The sequence below is a fragment of the Adiantum capillus-veneris genome, chromosome 14, assembly GCF_014529385.1.
Source record: "Adiantum capillus-veneris isolate H3 chromosome 14, ASM1452938v2, whole genome shotgun sequence".
Lineage (NCBI taxonomy): Eukaryota > Viridiplantae > Streptophyta > Polypodiopsida > Polypodiales > Pteridaceae > Adiantum > Adiantum capillus-veneris.
The window spans coordinates 48,589,053-48,608,432 of NC_140944.1; the positions used below are offsets into that span (position 1 = coordinate 48,589,053).

Here is a 19,380-nt window from a genome sequence, read left to right on the forward strand (position 1 = left end):
TACCAGTACCCCAATCAATAGTGCATTTGGTTGCCAACATCCATGTGTGTCCAAGGTTTATGTTGTCCTCCATAGCTCCCGCTGGCATGACTAAAAATCTCTTAACTATGCTTCCTTTGTCATAGACAACAGGAGATTGAAGGATTCCAAGAATATCAGTTTTCTTTTTATTAATGCCCTTGAATTTCATTGTACTCTAGGATAGGGTTGGTTTCCCTAATTGACACCAAACTCCATAGGATAACAAATTGTCTTTAGCCCCCGTATCTAATAAGGCATTATATAGAACCTTCCCATAGGGGCTATTTAGCTCAATGGGGTATCGTAGGGGTGTCTCAGATTCTAATGAATTATCATTAGTGTCCTCAAAAAATGCTTGCATGATTCCCAGATTAGCCTCTCGTTGTGGTCGTTCTTCAACCTCAACTCTTGCTTGGATTTTCTTCAGCTCTGCTTGTTCCTTGGCAGCCTTCTTTTGATGAATGGATTTTAACTCTCCCTGGCTTAAAGGATCATAATATATTTTGAATTTACTCCCGTTAAAGAATTCAATGGTTTTAACTCCATCTAGAGTCTCCACACGAATGGTACCTTGCGGGGTAGTTTCACACACTCGATATGGTCCCTTACTAGCGTATTTCATTTTTTTCTTTTAGTTACCCACTCCATACATAAGGACTTTATCACCAACATCGATATCTTTGTTCTTGAAATGATGGTCAAACCATTTCTTCCTCCTATCTTTCTCCACAAGTGCATTTTTCATAGTCAATTGCCTTTCTTCATCTAACCTCTCAAGGATGTATAAGCGCTCAACTAAAGGGTTACCATACCAACCTTCTTTTGTGAAGCTACGCGCAGACTAGGAATTACAAACTCCCATGGCATAACTGCTTCTTGGCAATACACCATCTTAAACTCTGTGCAATTAATGGCAACCTTATATGTGGTACGATAAGCTCATAAAGTTGATGTGAGCTTTAGGTCCCAATCAGTGTGATGGGCCTCAACTATCGTTGTCAAAATGGAGATGAGAATTTTGTTGGTACTCTTAGCTTGTCCATTTGCTTGGGGATAATAGGGTGTAGACTTGTGGTGAGATATCATGAAGTCTAATGTGAGTTGTTTTATTACTTCATTTATAAAATGAGTTCCATTGTCGATCACAAGTTCAAAGGGGCATCCAAAACATTGGTGCAGCCAAACCGTGTCTGCCCACGGGGGTGTCAGAAGCGGGTATATAGAAGTCGGCAGGGTGATGACAAGGTGCTTTGGCAAGTGCTAGATGCATTTTGGAGCAGGTACCGCTGGGATATGTATGCGAAATGAGGAATTTTACAAGTCAAACTGTGTTTTTTTAGCTCTCCTAGTCGGGATACTTCGAGGTCTAGGGGGGGAACTATGCCAAGAAGAAGTTTGAGCTCAACCGGTTGCAGATTGGTACTTGAAGGTGGCCATTTTGTAGCTTATGGGTCGTGGCACCCGAACGAGAAGTTATGGCTCCAAAGGTGATGGCCATCGTGGTAGTTGTGCTTTGTCGATGAAGATCTTGTTACCCAAAAACCATTATTGCGGGTGGTTTATGTTCACTGTAGGGGATGGAGCTTTAGTACTCGGAATATAGAAGATTGGAATTGATTAGTGGGGTGCAAAGCTTGACACGGCCACGGCCATACGACCTCCTCAAGGAGCTCTACCAAAATTGAAAGAGGGAGTTTGCATGCTGGATTTGGATTATTGAAAGAAGGTCGAAGTTGCAGGAGAGAGAAAGGACAGAGGGCGAGAAGCGTGGGAAAAACAGATGAGATGGAGGTTTTTTTTAGTTTGAAAGTCTGCATGAACAGATGTGTGAAGTGGAGCTAAGGAGGAATTAAAAAAAAAAATTGTAATTCTGCATGCAGCAATGATGGTGCTCCTACAGCTCGGCATGGAAACAAACGAATGAGCTCGCGGGAAAAAGGGCATGATTAAGGGACCGAGGGCGGCCTTGGATAGGGGTCTGCATGAAGAGAGCCGATATGTGGCTGCCAAGTGCATGAGAAGGGGTCCACTTGTGAGCTAGTGAGCATGCAGGACTGGTAGGGAGGAGAGCTCACAAAGTCTCCATGACTGGAGTGGATGGTGGGGAATGAGGGACTCTGCAAGGATGCGAGCAGGATTGGGAGGCCGTGACCATGAGTTGGAGGGAGAGGACCCGCCTATAGCTACACATAGCAAGGCCAAGGTGGCATCTACAGTAGCCGTCAAGTGCATGAGCAAGGAAAGGTGGCACTGAGAGCTAGCCTTGGGCTAGGGTTACGACCTACAAAGGGATTGAGGGTGCCACAAACAAGGAAGAGGAGATACACTAGGGTCACTACATGTACAGGTTCCAAGGGAGGAGCTTCATCAGAACCGTGACCTACAAAAATTTCAGGTGATGAGATGAGGGTATTCTAGCATGCAAAAGACAGACAAAGCGGGATGAGCGTTAGAGGGGGACCCTTGGTTGAACGCATGAAGGAGGAGCACCAAGGGGTGGCCAATAGGAGTTGCACGGGGGGTTGCCACCATCGGGGTGATGAGCTGTAGTAGACGGTGAGGGCGACCGGGTGTGCCAGTTAAGGTAGGCGGGAGGAAACGGGCTGCAGGAGAGCAGGGCCATTAAAGGAGGGGCCGATACCGGCTGTGCAGGACTACAGGGAAGGGGTCATGAGTAGTAAGAAAAAGCTGCAGAGGAGAAAGGGTTACACGGTCTAGCTGGCATGAAGAGGTGCCCAAGAGTGCATGCTCGTGAACAAAAGCTGGGGGTCGCCAGTGCAAGGAGTACCGAGGACTACATACAGAAGGAGTGCTATTAGGGCTGCCAACTAGAGTGGCCTTGATAATTTTTTGACAAGGACGTGTGAAGCAAAAAGTGACGCCACCAGTGCGGGCTGCCTTTAGTCGAGGAAGGGTGCCGGATTGCACCGAATCGATTGCCGCCATCATTGTACATACACTGCCAGGAGTTTTTTGGATCAAGGGATTGTGCATATGTACATACACATGCATGGTGCACAAAATAAAGAATTGCCCATTTTCCAAAGCCAGGTGGTTACGTGGGGCCCACATGTTTACAGGTAGGACAACATGTACATAGTGCATCGATTTTCACTATCACTAGTACCAATATGTTTTTTCTACAATAATGAGGAGTTGGTAGTGCGTAAAAATTCTCGAGGAAGCTATCCGCGGGCTGACGACATGAGGTAAGCAGGTGCCTCAGATGGCATCTAGTGGCGTCAGGAGGTCGAATGGAGTCAATACTTGCACGTGGATAAGCACCGACACAACGTGGCTATTTTTTTATGATAATTATGCAAAAGGTCATCATGAGGACCATCTTTTGGGGACACTTCACGTGGTGGTAGGATGCATTATTGGAAAAAGTTGAGTGCCAGGTGTGCGGAAGGATGCAACAGGGTGACAACTATGCACTGCGAAGTAAGTTTTTGGCCTATTCGGGGTCCATTTGAGGTCATGTAAAAGGCCAAGGGTGCCCAAGTAATAAAGCTAAGTGTGGAAACTGAAAAACCTGAAAGAAGACCAGAAAAAACGTGGAGAGAAGAGGAGGAACAACCGCAACTGTGTTTTTGCTATTTTTGGAGCCTGTTATGGCCGTAAACTGCTCATCCGAGGTCGGATTTGAGCACTTTGACATTGTAGAGTGGGGTTTTGGGCCATTCCGGACGTGATGGTGCTGTCAATTTTTACAAATTACTCACTGTTTTTCTGTTGTTTTGGCTGTGTAAGTTTCTCCTATGAGCGAATCTTCTGCTCCAATTTGTGATTGTATCTGGTATATTTTATCCATATTGTGTGAGCTATTTGTCCCATTGGTGTTGGCCCAAGCTCATTTGTATCTAAACATCAGAAGTTCTCCTCTTTTGAACTGAGTTTTTTGGGTGTGTGTGTGTCTCGCTTTCTCTGTGTGGAGTGGGTAAATGGCTAGTCTCTCTCCTCTCACTCCATCGGTGTGTTCCCTGTCTCGGCCAGGCGGGTTGTATAAGCCGAGTGGTGCCCCATAGTGTGTGTGTATATCATCCCAAGAGTGTGTGTTGGGTCATTATAGAGGCATTGTGTGTGTTTTCATCCCGCTCACAACGCCTTTGTGATATCCTGGTTGTCTAGCGTCTTGTTCACTTATTTGAGTTCTCTTGTCTCTTTTGTCTTGTCTTGTACGGTTTAATCCATCATAGCGTGTGGCTCCGGATAGTGTGTGTGCGTGTGCTGAGAGGGAGGGAGAGAGATAGTGTGAGCTTAGTGCATGCATGAGAAGTTTGTGTACACTTGAGGCTTGTGTAGCCTCCCATCCATTGTGGGTGAGAAGAGGTAATCAAGGGTGACGGCGTGCTGTCAGTCAGATAGGTGCCAAGTTGTTCATGGGCAAGTGTGTGTAGCCATGATTGCTCGAAGGCTGTCTGTACTGTGAAGGTCGGTAGAAAGTGTTTATGTGTGTGTGATTCTGTGTGGTTAGGGGTGCGGGTTTATCCCTGGGCTATAGGGAGGTAGACATATTGTGTGCTGGGTGTTTTCAACCTTCCCCCTTTCCATCAACGTGGTGCCCCCACGGAGGATCTATTGATTGATTCGTGGAGAAGTCCTACAGATTGAAGATGATTGAAGATTGCATCCGCCATTTTTCACAGGTGAGGAAGATGTAGTAGATTCGATATGCGATCTAGAGTTGTATATGATGTCGCTAGGCATGCTGACCAAGGAAGAAAAGTTGAGAGGTTTGTCACAGGTGATGTAGGGCAAAGCAAAGGCCTGGCTCAACAATTTGGAGGTTGCCGATAGGTAGTCATGGTCGAGGAGAGCTTTCGGACATGTTTTGTCACAGATTTCAAGATGGGAGTATCAAATGCTTCATTGGGTGGAAGATTCGACCAAAAAGTATGCATTGCTGATGAAGAAGTTGACTCCTATGATGAAGATTTAACAAGCTTTGCCATTGGCAGATATGAAAGTGATGACAAAGATGCTTGGAGTGATTCAAGCTCCAGTTTTATGGAGGATTTTGCGGCTTATGATGAAGATTGGAAAGTGATGCTTGACCTAGCTTACCATGCAGAAGTGCAAGACTTTGAAGACCTAGTGAAGAAAAATGGACTGCTATCTACATCAGGTTCAAGTGAAGGAGAAGTAGAGGTATTCCGTGATGATTTATCTATGTAGGGGGTGGGGCAACCTTGCCTTGATCAGCAGGTAGAGGTGCACTTTAGGGTTCCGCAGCAAGTGTGTGGCTGTGGAGAGACAGCTCCGAAAAAAACTGACTCTGTGGAGACAGGTATTTGTGTAGCTTGCAAGAGCCAGGTTACTTGTGAAGAGGAGGGTACTGCCAACCTTGCAGGTGATGAAGTGTGGCATCAATTTTTGTCTTGCTTGTCCAATGATGTGGTGATCAAGGAGGTCGCAATCGATTGTGGGGATAAAGAGGCTTTTCTAGAACTAGTACTTGGGCACTTCAGTCCGGCCTATGATAAACAGGAAGAATTTGTAGGCTTTGCTATGCAGAAATCGGAGGCCAAAAATAAGGTATTCAAGATGTGTGCTATGCTTTTGATGGGCTTGTTGCTGAAGGTTTTTGTGCAAGCAACTGTGCACAGATTGCAAAGGCTTTTGGGACCAAATCATGCTACGGAGCTCTCTCTAGAAGGTAGCAACATTATGGTGTATGATGTAGGCATTTTGCAATGTGTACAGGTTTGTTTTGTGTGCGGAACAAGATTCTGGATACAGGTTGAGGTTTATGTTGTGCCAAATGGCCGGAAAGATTTATTCTTGGGCTTGCAGGTGCAAAGGGAGAGTTGAAGTCATATGTTTTACAAGTGGATGGCTACAATCAAAGCCATATCTTTGATCCTAGAGGAGTTTTCATTGCAGTTGGGGGAGCTTATGGATTTTCATTTGACCTGGACGGGTTCTACAGCCAGTTATACGCTGTCTCTATCTATCTAGTGCTTATGTAAATACTATCTATCAATTTTCTTCTTATGCAGTTATATTACCTATATAATGCTATGGTTGAGTATTAATGCTCAACTAGGGGGTGGGCAATGATGGTGCAGTCAAACCATGTCTGCCCACGGGGGTGTTAGAAAGGATCAGGGTATATAGAAGTGATCAGGGTGATGACAGGGTGCTTTGACAAGTACTGGATGTGTTTTGGGGCAGGTACCACTGGGATATGTATGCCAGATGAGGCATTTTACAGGTCAAAGTGTGTTTTTTTAGCTCTCCTAGTCGGGATACTTCAAGGTCTAGGGAGGAAGCTATGCCAGGAAGAAGTTTGAGCTCAACCAGTTTGCAGATTGGTACTTGAAGGTGGCCGTTTGGTAGCTTATGGATCGTCGCACCCGGAGGAGAATTTATGGCTCCAGAGGTGATGGCAATCGTGGTAGTTGTGCTTTGTCGATGCATGCTCATATCCTCTAGCATGCTAATTACTAAGCTAAGCTATGCTAATATGAGTGATTATGTGAGGAGATGTACATCTTTCTCATAACAATACTCCTTCTTCCTCTCAATCTACTCTCATACCCCGCTAGCTCTCACCATCTTCGAAGGTGTGTGAGGTCTTGGGTTTGAGACCGTGATGAAATTGATGTTGTGTTTGATAAGTGTTTTTCTTAGTGCATGAGTCTTCCATCTTCATTGCACTAGCTAGTATTGAAGCAGCACAAAGAATTGTATTGTAAAATGTCTCTCTTGATGGGAGAAACCATAATACAAAGCCTTTTGAAGGGGGGACCGGCTCCATGTAAATCCGGTCCTCAAATGTTATCAATAGCTTAATTTCTCTTTGTTTTGAAGTATTGTTCATGCTATCTAACTAGGTGTTATGCTTTTTGTTTCTCTCTCCACCCAAGAACTCTTGTTATTCTCATTAGGAATCTATTATAATGAAATGCTCACTATGTTCATGCTAATTTTTGCTACACACAAGTTACTAGGCCATTAAATTTTACAACGTCCATGGCCATCCAATAGGATTTGAGTACACCTTGTGGACATCTGGCCTAGGGAGCTAACATGTGTCCCTCATTCCCTTTTTGTAAAGGGATCTTGTGTGTGTGTGTGTGTGTGTGTGTGTGTGTGTGTGAGTTTGTCTCTCATCCCCTCCTTCTTGGGCTTGCCCCCTCCTTTGTAGGACTTGGGAAGGCTTTTTGGGACACACACAAAGCATCCAATTTCCTAAGCTTTTGACCATTGGACACAACCTTGGAATTTTGGAACCTTAGCATTTTGGAAGTCTGAATGGGTTGAACCCTAAGGTCTTTAAATCCCATTGTTACACATAGCTCTTTGCAGATGGCCCCCCCTTGGATCCCTATTTTCCCTCCTTTGGATCCCTACTGTGGCCGATCTCCCAGCTTAACCAATATTCTAGATTTTTCTCCCTTGGCGCTTCCACATATTAAATGATAAGTTTAACATGAGAAAATCATTTAGGAGAATTGGATATTAGTTATTATGACATGTATAGTGCTAGAACAACATAATACAAAGCCACTGGGCAATTTTGGGTTCAATCGGATCCAAATTGATACATGTTCACTCAGTTTCCAGGTTGCAAATTAATCCTTTGATCTTTGCCAAAGTCAAGTTTAAAAATTGTAACTGTTGACTCAATTAGCTTGATTTGCAGTGATACACATAGACCAATCACAATAGGTAGCAAAAATTATATTGTCAGTGTGAAATAATAGCTAACTTGGTCCAATTTATACAGGAATCGGGTTGTAGGCAAGGAATCAGTAGCTTGACAGATATTGCAATCAAGTCAGGTAGAAATTGACAACAAGTCAATCCAAAGGTAAGTACTCTATCCAAGGCTTCATAAGTCTTTATGAACCTTAGATATGATTGTGTACTAGGAAATCAAGGCATATTTGGAGAAACCTCCAGTAGAGTATCCACCAAAGAAAGCGTGAATCAAGGCAATCCCTTGCACAATATCCTTGAAGAAGTCTCAGACACTTTTTCAGATTCAGCCTCTGAAATGTCTTCTTACCCGACTCACTAAGAGACAGGAACAACATTGCGTTATAAGCATATAATCTCATTTTATAAGACTAATCGCCATGGAGCTCAGGTTTACCTTGATCCTAATGAAGAGTATGCTATTCGCATTGAAGACCATGGTATTGAGTTTAAAGAAGAAATCAGGGCAAACAAACAAGGAAAAATGTACATGGATTGAAACGAAACTCAGTATTTGCAAGTAGAAAACCATGACGTGCTAAAAAAATGAGGATTAGAAGTGAACACCATAATCCCAAATATGTCAGCAAAAAAAGGACCACCAACTTTACAATTTGAGGGATACGAGCAAGTAGATTTGAAACCTTTTAAACGGCTTAGTACGGATAATCCTAGGATCGGAGTCTATTGTTGGGAGGATAGAAATGTAAAAGATCTTCTCTCGAATTTGCATGCCAAATCAGGACAACTCACGTGTGAAATTAAAATATCTACCTCACTCTTAATGTTTATGATGTGTGGGACCAAATGATATAATGTACATAGTGTGATATATGCGAAAATGAATGCCACGGTTGCAGCCGTGTACATACCTTGTCGGGCGGGCGAGGCCCTACCCGTGGCACCATGGAATTCTTTTACACATAAATATATGCCTAATTTTCTTTGTTAATGTACAAATGTCAAGTGTTTCGAAGTGGCACGCTTCTTTTGCCTAGAAAGTTCAATGCGGACAATCTCGGCCAAAAATAGCAAGTTTCGTACGCTAGCGTGAAAGACATATCCAAAGTGCTTAACAAGTGGAAAAATGAGGTTCAACATGAAATTTTATACCAATGTAATTTTTCCACAATTTTAGGGATTTTTTCGAGCTCGTTTGGGCTTTTTACGGACAAAAAGTGACATTTTTGGGCTTAAAAATTGTTGAAGATGATGAAACAGGAAACAGAAGGAAGACAGTAACTCAGAGTAGGAAGAAGATGGAGAAGGAGAAGACACAGAGCTTGTGTACGAGATCTCTGTAGCCTCTCTCTCTGTATTGAAATAATAGTGTATGTACAAACTCAGAGCTACAAAGCTTATATGAAACCCTAAGAGATAAGGTGTCCTTTCACACCGGATGTCCAGGGGGAAAAACCCAGTGGGAGAAAAGTACCCCTGGTGAAGCGCGTATACACACTAACACTACTACATGTCTACAAATCCCCCCTGTAGTGATAGTGTGAATCCGTACAAGGTAGCAGATCATCATGTGTATGAGAGTAAGCCCAAAGCTTTTCGGAAAGCTTCAAACTTTTCTCGTGATAACGCCTTCGTAAATAGATCTGCAATGTTATCCTGTGTAGGACAGTAAGTTAGTGTGATCTCCCCTGCATGTAGCCTTTCCCTGACATAGTGGTAGTGAACCTCTATGTGCTTTGTTCTTGCATGAAATACTGGATTCCTTGCAACTGCCATAGCACTCTGACTATCAGTGAAAATGGTAGTGGGTGCCTGTTCACACTCACAAAGATCTGCCAATAACCTGCGTATCCATACACAATCAACTGTTGCCGTGAAAGCTGCCCTGTACTCAGCTTCACAAGTTGGTGTAGCCACTGTGGGTTGCTTCTTTCTTAGCCAAGATATACATGCATTTCCCAAGAAAAAACAATTGCCACTTGTGGAATGTCGTGTGTCAAAATCACCAGCCCAATCTGAATCGTTGTAACCAAGAAGCTGCATAGAACTGTGCTTTCCATACATATCCCCCCTTGGAAAGAACATGGCAAGATTAGGGGTACCTGAAAGGTAACGAAGTATGCGCTTCACAGCCTGCCAATGATGCATACCTGGGCTGTGCATAAATCTGCTTGCTTGTGAAACCCCAAATTGAATGTCTGGACGAGTGTTGCCTGCCAAATATATCAAGCAACCAACCGCCGCTGCATAAGTATGTACATCAAAAGTTTCTCCAGCATCATGCATGCTCAAATTTGATCCAGTTTCTACCGGTGTAGAGATTGGCTTACAATTTTGCATACCAAACTTGTCCAAAATTTTATGCAAATATTTTGCCTGCAACATGTATATGCCATCCTCTGATTGCACAAACTGAATACCCAAGTAATAATGTAGCAAACCAAGATCAGACATCTCAAAGGTTTTTCTCAAAGCATCTTTAAACGCTTCAATTTCATCTGCAGTATTGCCTGTAAGAAGCATATCATCCACATAAAGTGTTAGCATAATGAGAACTCCATCTCTCTTTTTGACATACAAAGTACTTTCTGTTGGACTATTCTGAAATCCCTGGCCAATCAAATAAGTATGTATCTTCTCATACCATGCTCTTGGAGCCTATTTGAGACCATACAAAGCTTTACGCAATCTACATACCTTTTGCTCTTGACCTTTTACAACAAAACCACTTGGTTGACTTACATAAACTTCTTCCTGCAAATCACCATTCAAAAAAGCAGTTTTGATATCCAACTGATGCACTTTCCAACCATGATGAGCAGCAATTGCAACTAGTGATCTAACTGTGGACGCACGAGAAGTAGGAGCAAAGGTTTCATCATAATCTATGCCTTTCTGTTGTGCATAGCCTTTTGCCACAAGCCTTGCTTTGTACCTGTCAACAGTACCATCTTGTTTCCTTTTTACCTTAAAAACCCACTTTGTACCAATAGGCTTTTTACCTGTAGGCAAGTCCACTAGATCCCATGTATGATTCTTATGAATAGAATCAATTTCTTGCTGCATAGCATCTTTCCACTGAACACACTCTAAAGCTTGTTCAAATGAATCAGGCTCATCTGCATCACAAAGAGTGCTAAAGCAAGCCAAATCTACTTGCTCTCTACCAAAAGTAGTACGAGCACGTGTTTTTCGTGGCAACGGTGCATCCAACTTGCTATCCTGCAAAGTTTTCTGAACCCATTTAGGCAAGGTTCTTTCTTCCCTGAGAACTTCTTGCTCTTCACGCACAATTTCCTCTACATCATGAGGTGTCACATGCTGATCAAAAGATTGATCAAGATTATCAACCTGTTGTGATTCTTGATTCTCCACAAAAGAAGGAAGCAAACCTTCAAATACATCATGTGTCTGCATATGAGGTACATCAAAAGAAACCATAGGTTGAGCAGTAGTTTCTGCAAAAATTACATCACGACTTTCAAAAATCTTGTTTGTAGCAGGATTGTAAAGTCTATAACCTTTACTTCCACTACTGTACCCCACAAATATACATTTGATTGCCTTATCATCAAGCTTCCCACGTAACTGCTGAGGGATGTGAGCATAAGCAAGACAACCAAAAACACGAAGATAACTGACTGAAGGTTTTTTGTCATACCAAGCTTCATATGCAGTAATGGTCTGCAAGGCATGAGTAGGACACCTGTTCAAAACATGTGCTGCACAAGCAACTGCCTCCATCCATAGCTTATGAGGCAAACTCTTAGCCTTGAGCATACATCTAGCCGTCTCCATTAAAGACCTGTTCTTCCTTTCTGCAACACCATTTTGTTGTGGTGTGTATGGCATAGTGCATTGGTGTTTAATGCCTTTCTTTCCCAAAAAATCCTTAAATGCACCTGACATGTATTCACCTCCTCGATCGGTACGAAGAGTCTGTACTTTGCAACCTGTTTCATTTTCAACCATGGCGACATAATGTTGAAAAACTGCAAACACATCTGAATTTGCTTTGAGTGGATACACCCAACAAAACCTGGAAAAGTCATCAATGAAGGTCACAAAATAAAGGCTGTTTCCTATAGATGGCGTCCTCATAGGACCACATACATCACTGTGTACAAGCTGCAACTTTCGTGTCGCTCTAACTAAACCATCCTGCAAAAATGCAAATCTGTGCATCTTTCCAAGAACGCAACCTTCACATACATGTCTTGGTGGCATCTCCAATAAAGACAAATCATGCACCATATTATGACGTTGTAAAGTCATCAAACTGCCATAACCAACATGCCCAAATCTAGCATGCCACAACTCAGCATCCTGCATGGCCTGAGTCTTTGTTTCTGCAATACATACCTGAATCTGCTTTTCATAACGATCTAGCACAAATAGTCCATTGTCCAACGTACCTGTAGTGATAAGAGAATAACCATTCTCTCGATCTCGTACAACACATCTGTCATCCTCAAAAATGACCCGAAGACCATTTTTTGCAAGAGAGGATACAGACAACAAATTCTTCTTGATCCTTGGAACATATAAGACATCTGGCAAGCATAAATTTGAACCATCTGAAATGGTAATCAAAATCTTACCAACGCCTTTGATTGGATAAGAAGCATTATTTGCACATGTCACCTTCTTTCCTGCTGGAGCTGCATCCAATGAACAAAACAAATCCTTCCTTGAAGTAATATGCCTGGATGCACCACTATCAAAGTACCAAATCATTTGTGTCTTGTCAACACTGTAAGCAGAAAAATCTGAACATACTACAAAAGCATAAGAATCCTGCACAAAGTTTGCAGACTCTTCTTTAGCTGTAGAAGAATCACCAGAAGCTGAAACAACCAAACTTCACTCTTTCTTCTTTTCTTTAGCAATTCGCTTTTTACACTCACTAATGTAGTGACCAGGTTTCTTGCAGTAGTGACATTTACCTTTCTTCTTGGACTTGTCGTAATCACCTTTAGACTTCTCTGAAGATTGTCTTGCACTAGACTTGGAGTGATGAGCACTCTCTTTATCCTTGTTTTTGTTCTGTACAACAAGAGCATGATCCATACCATCCACCTGTAAAGACTTGTTCTTACGTGATTGATCCTCCTGCAATAGCAAAGCCACTAACTCTTCAAAATGAAGAGGGTCAGGATTAGCTCGCAAAGACAGAGTCAAAGAAGTCTGAAAAGTCAAATAAGATGGTGGTAGTGAATTGAGTGTTTTGGAAACCAAGTCCTTCTCTGGAATCACTTCATCAATGCTAAGCAATTGCTCTTTAAGATCCCTGATTTTTGTAAGATGCTCGACAATATCGTCACCTTCGTCCATCTGTATTTTGTCAAGTTGTTTCTTCAAAAACTCTATTCTGGCAGCGTTTCTTCCTCCAAACATAGCTTGCAAAGTGTTCCAAGCATCCTCAGAAGTTCTACAAGATCTGATATGTGGTGTGATTGTCCTCTTTATGGTTAAGGCAATCACAGCCATAGCCTGTGCATCTTTAGTATCCCATCTCTTTTGCTCTGGAGTGACTTGTGAGGGTCCTGCACCAACAGCTGCACCACGACCAGGCGTGGCAGGTGCAATGCTACCTGGACGAACTTCATCTCCAGATACATAATCCCACAATCCTTTACCAACCAAAACATTTTTGGCCATAAAAGACCAAAGAGAATAGTTGGTACCATCCAATTTGTCTTCGGATGTAAACGCACCAAAAATCTCTTTCTCCGTAGATTGAGCCATACTGTGGATGCACACAAGAGAGCAAAAGAACCTCCAAGAGATTCACAAATCTCCTCTCCAATCCAAGCAAAACTCTACACAAAATCTCAGCACAGGCTAAGACAAGCTGCTTCCCAAAAGAACTGTTTACCTGAAGAAAATCTGTCAAAAAGCACACCCTCTTGATCTAAACGCCTCCGAAAAGTAACTTCTGCGACGCTACTCAGAAAAAAATTTTGAGGGCTCGAACGGCTTCGAAAGGGGGGTAAAACCCTAGGTCGCCTGATCAGAATACTCCCGGAACGTCGAGGATGCTCCCACGAGCAAATTTTCTGAAAACTGCGATTGTGCACGCGGACGCGAAAACGCAAGTAGAGGCTCTGGAAATCACCTTGCTCTGATACCAATTGTTGAAGATGATGAAACAAGAAACAGAAGGAAGACAGCAACTCAGAGTAGGAAGAAGATGGAGAAGGAGAAGACACAAAGCTTGTGTACGAGATCTCTGTAGTCTCTCTCTCTGTATTGAAATAATAGTGTATGTACAAACTTAGAGCTACAAAGCTTATATGAAACCCTAAGAGATAAGGTGTCCTTTCACACCGGATGTCCAGGGGGAAAAACCCAATGGGAGAAAAGTGCCCCTGGTGAAGCGCGTATACACACTAACACTACTACATGTCTACAAAAATGGCCTAAAAATGGTCAAAAATAGCCTTAAAAATGCTCAAAATAGCTCAAACTTCCACATCAACGATGTTGGAATTGTTGATCAAGTTGTGTGGGAATTTTTAGAGCCAAGAATAAGCTCATTTGGGTACATGAGCAAGGAGATACAGCCATTCCTTTACAGGGTGCTTGTGTAGTCCCATGCTGCTTCCACTACATGGTTGAGATTGTGAGGCCTCTAATTAGGGTTTCCCCTCCTCAAACAACTACTTGGGCTTCTCCAATGAAGTATTGAAGCTTCCATGAAATGGTCACGACGAAGAATCGAAGCGTAAATTTAGGGTTTTTAACAGGTCGAATGAGCACTGTATCTGTGCAATTGGGAGCGAGGCTACACCTAATCTTCACACACACAAGAGTTTTGAGTTAGTATTGGTTATTTTTGAAAGTGGAGCTTTCATGGCTGGAGTTTTTTTCTTTTCTAGTGTGTTTTTGGCTTCAAATCGTCTACGCCTTGCTTGATTTTGCAACGAATCCTCACAGTCAGAGGCCCGCCGCTTTCCTAGTCGCACTGCGCACTTCTTGACACGTTTTTGGTGAACCCGACGCGAAGTAGGCTAGGGTGAGGGTTTAAAATCTTCATTGGAGGTCTCAAAAGAAAGGTTTAAAGATATGGAGAAACAAGAGCAACAGGGGTCCGGTTTGATTATCACAATGCAAATGTTTCAAGCTTTTGCAGTGTTTATGCAGCAGCAGCAAGCTGCAGAAAGGAGGGAGCCTTCCTCAACCAAAGCGCTTCAATCTGTGGTGAAGAAATTGGACCAATTTAAAGGTAAATATGTAACAAAGTATCTTTGTGGGTATGTAAAGGAGATGGAGCTTCATCGAGTGCCCGAAGCAGAGATGGTGCAAAGTTTTGAGCTTGCTGTGGGTCTCGAGATCAGAGAGCATGTAAGGAAATTAGAAATGAGCATGGGGCAACTTGGGAAGCATTCAAATTAGCCTTGAAAGAATAGTATTTCACGGAGGACTCGGAAAGGGTAACAAAGAGGACTTTCTTAGAGTGGGTAGTTCGGCCAAAAGAGGGGCTCTCGCCTACCGAACTGCTAAGGGAATTAGAACGCCGTTATGATCAACTTTCAAGAATTGAAAAGGCTACCCTAAACTCAGAGAAGACAGAGCTCTTTTTGCAAGCTGTAGGTAAAGAGATTCAAGATAAGTTAGAGCTACTACTTGAGGATAAGGATGCGGAACAGGGTTTGAAGACTGATTGGAATGAGGTTGAAGACGCCATTTCACTTCTAGCTAAGCGACAACGACGAAGAGACAATATGATAGTCAACCCTACTCAATCCCCAAGTGTTTTTGAGAGTCCTATAAAGCCTATGATTGTGATTCCAAAGAGTGACAAATCCATCCTAGATGATATTGTCAAAGGAATGCAAGAGCTCAAGTTAAAGCTTACAAGGCTAGAAAAAAAGGGGCAACCATCAGGTCAATCTACAGGGAAATGACCGCAAACCAGAGAAGGCTTTGTCAATAGATGCATATGGTGTGACAGTACTGACCATGGAAGGAGGGATTGTGAAATTTTTAAAGACGCTTTGACAAAGGAGCTCGTTTTCTTTAAAGATGGAAAATTTCATTTAAGTGAAACAGGTAAGCTTTTGGGAACAAACTTTGGCAAAGGCGGGATGAAGAAACCCCGGGGAGGTCACCTAATAAATGTAACATATCACGTGAGTTCAACAAAAGGGTTTTTAAAGTTCTTGAAACTTACAGAAATATATATACAGAAGGGATTTTTTTTTTCAAATTTGAAAAAAACTTACATACTTTAAAAGAAAAGGGTACATTATATTCCTAACAAAATTCACAGATAAGGGGATTTACAAACATGTCTTGAACGCACGTGATATGGTAGTTTTACACAAAGTGAACCCCCCGAGGAAGAAACTAGTTGAGGACATGGCTACTAGCCATGCCATCTCAATGGTTGAGGCAGCCGCCTATGGGTTGAAGGTGGATCCTATTAAAAGAAAATGATCAATCAAGGTTGGAGAAGAGGAATCTAATGGTATTAAAGAGCTATGGCCATGCGCTATAGAGTCTTCTATGAAGGGTAAAATGACAACAGAGCTTTTACATGAAGCTGGAGATTGCATTCGGCTTGAAACAGGTTGGAATGACCCTGTGGACTCTTTGTCAGTGCATGCGTATACTGCCAAATGTCAAGAAAATGAGGCCATTGTTGAAGAGAAACGTAGGCGCGAGAATGGGGATGAATGGCCTTCAAAGCGGGCAACAAGGAGTGGAGGTAGAAATGACAAAGTGCCTCCTAGATCACCTTCCCCGCTACAGATGCCTGTCCCCAAAGTGCCTATGCAAGAAGCCTCTAAAGAAAAGAAGAAGGATGCAACATAATCCAAAGCAAAGGGTCCGGCCTACACACTCCAATCCGATATAGAGGCAGCAACGGATCTCAAAAAGGTTTGGGAAGAGAGGATTCTAAACAGTAAAGTGGGATTTACCTTGGGTGAGGTCCTTGGTATAGCAAAGCGGGAATTCCACGAAGAAATAATTGATATCATAAAGAGGAAGCGGCAGTCTCTTACTGAATCTATCCATGTACAGGGTGAAGAAGGGACTTTAAATGCACAGGGTGTAGAGGTCTATGGCAAACAAGGTGATGAAACTATTGTTGGATGCTACAAGTCTAGGGGAGGAGTAAAACACGTTCGCTTCTTGGATGATGAAGATGAAGTGGAGACCACTGACAAGAGCTACTACTTGAATAGTCACTGGGCAAGAGCAAATATTGAGATGCTGGTAAAAGTGGGAGACTTGGAAGAGCCATACATTGCGTTGATAGATCATGGGTCAGAAATTAACATCATGTCAAAGAGTCTTTATCAAAAAGTAAAATGGCCAATTGATATAAATCATGGATGGATGATTCGTGCAGCAAACAACTCATCAGGGGAGTTGTATGGAGCTTGTCCAAATGTTAAGGTGACTATAGGGGATGTGAAAGATGACCATAATTTCTTTGTGCACGAGATGTCTACATACCCTCTTATCCTTGGGCAGCCATACATCACTGCTACTCGCATGGAAACCAAGGTGATGGATGATGGGTCAGCTTATGCAAGAATAAGGAGCAGGGATGGTAAGCGTGCAATACAGTTCCTTACTATTTGTGTGGACCATAAAAGGAAGAGTGAAATTCTTAGAGAGCAACCCTTGCCAAAGACAAATAAAGAATTCAAGGACTACAGGGATATGAGGGGTTCTAGCCATGTACCATTGTAGAGTGGGATTGCAATGGTATAAGAAGAGAAAGGTTCTCGCATGATGTATATGCAAAGGAGACGTTTTCTACAGGTTTTGTAGGATTATCAGACTATGGATCTATTGCTTTTACAGAGTGTGAGGAATTAAAGCGGGGTGAACGACAACATGTAAATAGTGTACAAAGAGGTTTGAAGATGAATGGTTTGCTAGAAGATGATGAATGCATTGCAGGTGTGTTTGATGAGTGTTCGTTTGTGGATACTATGCAAGATTTGGAGTCTTTAATGGATTGTAATTTGCATATGGGAAATGAGGTTGTGAAAGTATGCTCAATAGAAATGTACAAGGTCATTGAGGATTTCACAAATGCTCAAGGTGTTGATGGACGAGTGGAGACTAAGTATAAGTCCGTGGCAAAGAAAGTGAAATCAGTGGCATTACCTCTACCAAAAGATTGCACAAATAAGATGGATCAAGCTGCTTTGCAGCCTAGCCTTCGTAACCCAAGAAAGATTGGACACAAGTTCACAAAGGATTCTTTGAAAGAGTTAAAGGTTGGTTGCGAGGATAGTTTGACGAAACCTGAAAAGATATGCTTTGAAGACATGCTTGCCAAACATGGAAAAGCTTTTGCATTTGAGCCTTATGAGATAGGGTGTGTTGATCCATCCATTGTTTCTCCTATGGTGATCTTCACTATCCCTCGTGTACCTTGGAACTTGAGGCCTATTCCTGTTCCAAAGGCTCATTTGCCAAAGATCATTGAGTTTCTTAATGAAAAGATCAAGATGGGTATCTTGGAGCCTTCTTGTGCTCCATATTCAAACAGGTGGCTCACAATTTCCAAGAAAAATGGTTCTTTACGCTTTATTCAGGATATGCAACTTGTAAATAAGGTGACGGTCAGAAATGTGGGTATAGGGCCAATTGTCGATGAGTTTGCAGAGGCATTTGCAGGAAGGGGAATATATTCTATGGGAGATTTTTACTCAGGGTATGATCAGTTCCAACTAGCAATGGAAAGCAGGGACCTGACTACCATGAGGACACCCTTGGGTTTAGTAAGGATGTGCACCTTACCTCAGGGGGCAACCAATTCAGTTGCACACATGATGAATGGTATGAACAAAGTCCTACGTGACTTCATACCGAAAACTACAATGCCTTTCCTTGATGATGTGCCAATCAAAGGATGTGATGTAAGTGATAAAGATGTGGCTCTAGACTGGAGGGGGTGCCGAAAGTATGTGGCAAACCATATCAATGATTGTGATAATATCTTGTCAAGGTTGGAAGAGGTGAACCTTACCTTGTCTGGCCAAAAGTCAATGTTTAGTGTAAATGAAGTTCTTATTGTGGGACATATGTGCGGGCCGTATGGTAGAAGGCCTTGTCCTGCAAAGATTGATGTAATCCAGAGAATGAAAGAGAAATGTATAAATCTCACTGAGGTTTGAAGGTTCTTGGGTGCATGCGTGTTTTATGTTATCTGGATTCCGCATTATGCACATGTAGCAGAACCTTCGTATCAGCTTTTGAGAAAGAACAAAAAGTTTCAATGGGAAGAAATGCATACCCATGCCACGAGGAAATTAAAGAAGTTGTTGCTTATGTCTCCAACTTTGAGAAAATAAAACTGTGAATGTGGAAGATATGTAATTGCGACATTGGATACTAGCCCCATAGGAATTGGATGGGCGATTGGGCAAGATGATAATGATGGCAAGCGATATGTAGTGAGGTTTGGAGCAAAAGTCCTAAGTGCTCGTCAACGCAACTATCCACAGGTAAAAAGAGAGTTATGGGGAGTAGTCACAGCTTTGAAATGTGACAAAGAGTATTTGATAGGAGCAAATGTAATAGTGGAGACTGATTGTCTACCCCTTCTTGGAATGATAACAAGTTTCTCAACTCCCGACATTTCTATGTTGAGATGGATTGCCTACATAAAGTCCTTGAATCCAGAATTTAAGCATATTTCAGGGAAAGATAATCCAGTTG

General features: G+C 42.5%; 1 pseudogene; it reads left to right on the plus strand.

Annotated features, from left to right (window-relative positions):
• Window positions 1-4,714: 4,714 nt before the first annotated feature.
• Window positions 4,715-5,993, plus strand: LOC147442336 (uncharacterized; annotated as a pseudogene).
• Window positions 5,994-19,380: the final 13,387 nt, after the last annotated feature.